Source organism: Bidens hawaiensis, unplaced genomic scaffold (assembly GCF_021521415.1).
Source record: "Bidens hawaiensis isolate Kalapana, Puna unplaced genomic scaffold, B.hawaiensis_p1.1 tig00026865_1, whole genome shotgun sequence".
NCBI classification, from domain to species: domain Eukaryota; kingdom Viridiplantae; phylum Streptophyta; class Magnoliopsida; order Asterales; family Asteraceae; genus Bidens; species Bidens hawaiensis.
Genome location: NW_027505082.1, coordinates 40,796 through 46,025, shown reverse-complemented (window position 1 = coordinate 46,025; position 5,230 = coordinate 40,796).

Genomic DNA, 5,230 nt, shown 5'->3' with positions numbered 1-5,230 from the left:
TAGGAGTGATCAACTTTTCTTCAACACGTTCACGTACAAAACAACAATCCATTTCCACATGTTTCGTTCGTTCATGGAAGACAGGATTGTTTGCCATGTGTCTGGCGGCTTGGTTATCACAGAATAATGATGTTGGGTCGTCAGGAGGAAGTTCCAACTCCTTGAGTAACCAACGAGCACACAATATCTCACTTACACAAGTGCCCATGGCACGGTATTCAGCCTCAGCGGAAGACCGTGATACAACTGATTGATTTTTGGATTTCCAAGAGATTGGAGCCCCACCCAACAAAAGTAAGTAACCCGTTCTAGACCGTCTACTGAAAGGGCACCCGAGCCAATCAGAATCACTATAAGCAACCAATTTCACACTGCCTTCTTTGGGTAAAAGAATACCTTGCCGACTGTGGTTTTCAAGTAACGTAGGACTCGTATGGCGGCGTCCATGTGAATTTTTCTTGGATCTCCAACAAACTGACTAAGTATGTTTACGGAGTAGGTAATATCCGGTCGAGTGGCTTGTAAGTAAAGCAAGCGTCCCACGAGGCGTCGTTACTGATTCACATCGACCTTTTCTTCTTCTTCTTCTTCTTCTTCTTCTTCTTTATCAAGTTTTAAGTGTGGTTCCATTGGAAATGAACTTGGTTGGCAACCTTGTTGCCCGCTATCTTCAAGGATGTCAAGGTTATATTTTCGTTGGCTAAGCACCAAGCCTTCCTATGTTTTTGCAACTTCAATACCCAAGAAATATTTTAAGCGACCAAGGTCTTTTATGCTAAATTCTTTATCAAGGTGAGACTTTTTTGCTTTATCCATTTCTTGTTGTTTCCCATGATCGATGATCACATCATCAACATATATAAGGGCTGTCACAAATGTACCAGCATCTTTGTAGAGGAACAAAGAATGATCGGCCTTTGACTGCTTGTAACCGAGTGTAATTAGCGAACTAGTGAATTTATGATACCAATTCCGAGACGCTTGCTTCAAGTCATAGATGGACATCTTTAACTTGCAAACTCTTGTTTCATCTTTGCTAGAAAATCCTTGTTGGATTTTCATGTAGACCTCTTCTTCTAAATCTCCATGTAGAAAGGCATTACTAATATCGAGTTGTTGTATTTCCCATCCTTGTTTAACGGTTATGGCAAGGAGTATCCTTATGGTCACCAATTTAGCAACCGGTGCAAAGGTGTCATGGTAATCCACACCCTCTAATTGCATGAAATCCTTTGCTACAAGCCTTGCCTTGTATCGTTCGACCTCTCCGTTCGGTTTAAATTTAACTTTGTACACCCATTTTGAATCGATCACCTTCTTTCCTTTTGGCAAGTTCTCGAGAGTCCAAGTCCCATTTTGTTCGAGAGCTTGAATTTCTTTCTTCATTGCCTCTTTCCAATTCTCATTCTGTGCCGCTTGGAAAAATATTTTCGGCTCATCATGTGTTTTGATGGAGGATTAAAAGGCTTTGCGAGTGTTAGAAAAATTTTTATATGAAACATAATGGGATAAGGGATGTACCGTGGAGGATCCTTGATTGGAATCGGGTTGTGTTCGGTCAATCGAAGAGGGAAGCTTCACTTGATAGTCATTTAAATACTTTGGCACTGTTCTATGCCTTTTCTGTCTTCCTTGCTCAGGTTCATCATGAACAGTGGGTGATTCTTCAATTGAGGTGTCATGTTGGTTTGTTTCATTTTCACCACCTTGCATGCTTATATCTTCTTGCATGCCCTGGTCATCATCTTATATCTTCTTGCATGCGTTGGTCATCATCTTGGTTTCTTTCTTCCATATTTTCATGTGAAACATCAATAATGGTGGGGTCTAACTCAGCATTCTCATTTCCTTGAAGTTCACTTAATGACTCACGAACTCCCCCTGTCTTCACATTCTCAGTTGCATGGCTATTGTGTTGATATTCATGGCATTGAGTGATGGTGTTGGTGTACTAAAAAATTTCTGGTTCTAAGACTAGAATTTTTGGTTCAACTTTAGAAAAAGGAAACGTATTCTCTACAAATCTTGCATCTCTAGTTATCACTATTTTCATTTGCTCAAGATCATAAATTTTATAACCTCTTTTTCCATGAGGATAGCCTAAGAACACGCCTGCTTTTCCTCTTGGTTCGAACTTATCGCCATTCGTTTTGGTGTTTCTATAGTATGACAAGCAACCAAATACACGCATATGGTCATACTCGGGAATTCGACCCAATAAGATTTTCATACGGAGTTTTGTTATCTATGGTCTTGGATGGTAACCGGTTCACTATGTACGTGGCGGTTAGCACACACTCTCCCTAAAATGTCGTAGGGAGACTAGCTTCAAATCGTAACGCCCTAGCAATCTCCAAGAGATGTATGTGTTTTCGTTCCACAACCCCATTTTGTTGTGGGGTGTGTGGACAAGTCGTTTCTAAAACAATGCCTTGCTCAACATAAAATTGTTGCATGTAATTAGATAAGAATTCACCACCATTATCACACCTAATTCTTTTAATGCTCTTTCCCAATTGTGTTCTGACCATTTTATAAAAATCAATTAAACACGTACTAGCTTCATGCTTGTGTTTGAGCAAATAAATCCATACCACTCGACTATAGTCGTCGACTATGGTAAGAAAATAATTAGCCCCTGTAAGTGATGGCCTCTTGTATTTCCCCCAAATATCACAATGAACCAAATCAAAACATTCATTCGTTTTAATAAAACTAACCGGAAAAGGTAAACGAGTAAGTTTTGCTTTGTTGCAAGAATCGCAAACTTCGTCCTTAAAATTTAAAGAAACACCCTTGAGAAGGTTAACACGAGACAACTTAACATTTGAGGCATGTCCAAGTCTTTTGTGCCATGATTCAACTGTTACTATCATCGCCTTCCTATCTTCTTTTATTCCCCCTATTCGATAGAGATCTCCACGGCAATTACCCATTCCAATCAAGCTTCCCGTCTTCAAGGCATGTATAACAAAGAAATTGGGAAAAAATGTAACTGCGCAATGGAAATCTCTAGTTAACTTTTGAACGGATAAGAGATTACATGTAAAGTTTGGCACAAAAAGAACTCCTCCAATTTTTAGCCCCCCTTTAAATATAAAATAGCCTCTCCCTTTAACAGGAATGGCTTCACCGTTTGGGATGGTGACAGGTCTTTCGAGTGCATCTAGATTTAGATTATGAAGCACGCCTTCTTGACATGTGATATGCTCGGTAGCACCCGAGTCAACAACCCATTCTATCGTTATTTAAACTACCTGCCATATTTGCCATAGTAGCCTCTTCCCTACATGCCATGTTTGCTACAGCAGGTTGGTTCTCGATTCCACCAAATAGTTTAAAAAAAACTCTTGTATTGCTCCTCTGTGAGCTCGGTATAAGACACGAACCAGCAACGACATGCTCAGCCTCGACCATAGCTGCCTTCGGCTTAAGCTTGTCTTTCTCAAAGCGTTCTTTCAAATGGTTCCAAATCTCGGTCGCCGTCTCGGTGTATTTAACACTGCTACGGATCTCCTTTTCCATTGCTGTTGTTAACCAACCCTTAATCATCGCGTCACAACGCATCCAGGGCATATATTGAGCAGATTCTTTCTCCGGTTTTTCAATCAAGCCATCAATGAATCCAATCTTGTTCTTTGCGAACAAGAAATTCATCATCCCAGAAGCCCAATCGCTGTAGTTTTTATTAGTAAGTAGATCGTTTACGTGAAGTTGTTTAGGATAGTCGGAAGCGTGTAGATAGAGAGGAGAGGTATGATCGATGGCCTCTCCTCCTTTGTTCTTCGGGGTTTCATCTCCGGTCATTGAAGTAGCAGGTTAGGGTTTTGTTTAGATCTGGGATCGGTATCGCTCTGGTACCATAAAGAGATTGGTATAAAAGTTACATTTATTTATTAATGGTTCCAATGACTACATATATAGCAAAAGTAAGAATAGGAAATAAAACTATATATGAAACAAGATACGTGATAAATGAGAGAATATATGATAGAAAATCCATGATTTCCAATAATAACTAAATATTTTCTAAAGACTTTCTCTAATAAAACTAATAGTATATAGTATTGTGTTTTTAAAATTATAATTTTGATCAAATTGTTAACTTTTTAGATCGGTTTTTGTGTCAAGAATTTTTAATATTTACTAAGTATTAAATTTGAGTATATATAATACAAATCATAATATGTAATCATCTATAGTTAATATTTAAGTAAACAATATGAAAGTTAGTACATTGTAAGGACAAAAAACTGCTCTATGAGGCATATGGCTCAATTTAAATTCTAACCTGTAACACAATTTGTTTTATATAGATTAAATCATCCAATTCAAATTAAAATGTAACATGGCATATATACTTAGTGTTCCACTTTGATCACCAAATATGAAATGTCGTGTTTCCACATCATAACACAATGCAGTCCGGAGTACATCACTTAATGACCGGTCGTTTTCACTCTGCATTATTTTAAACAAAAAAAAAAGTATAAGAACAATTAACTGATTAAGATGATTTTAATGTAAAATTTGTTAGAATGTAGTTGGAATCAGAAACTACCTATGGATAAAATGATACACTTGAAACCAGATGCGGAGAGGATGCATCCCAAAAGTTTATGGCATCGTGATTAAGTCCTATTATATATATATATATTTCAAAATTATGAGAAACTGCTAAAACTGGTTTGTGAAGATCCATCTTTTTGTTAATTGTATCATGATTTCAATTTGACGTTTGGAAACTTAATCTTGCATGAAGGTTGCTACAGATAGCCAATGCCCGTCTTGACACAGCCCCCAATTTCCCAAAACTTGAGTTATATGCAATCAACAGCCCAAATGTACCAAATCAAACATAATGAAGTGTAAAGTCCTGATAAGTAAACAACACAGTTCAAAATCCAAACCAAATAAAGGTGGAAGAAAATTAACTCCCAACTAATGGTGACTTAGTTGCTACTCACAATTGCAATATGGTTATAATTCATAAGATGGTTAAACAAACTTGATCACAAAAAGCTTTTCATCCGGATCTGGACGAAGCTAAAATCAAACAAATAAAAATTCATCAAAAGATTATGATCAAAACTGAAATTGACGTTACTAATATAACTATGTAAGGAAGAAATCCAAAGGATCATTTATAACTACCTAAAATCGTCCCTCTGAAGTTTATACTTCCACAACCACATGTAAGTTCACTGCAAAAATAATCATCTAGAATCAA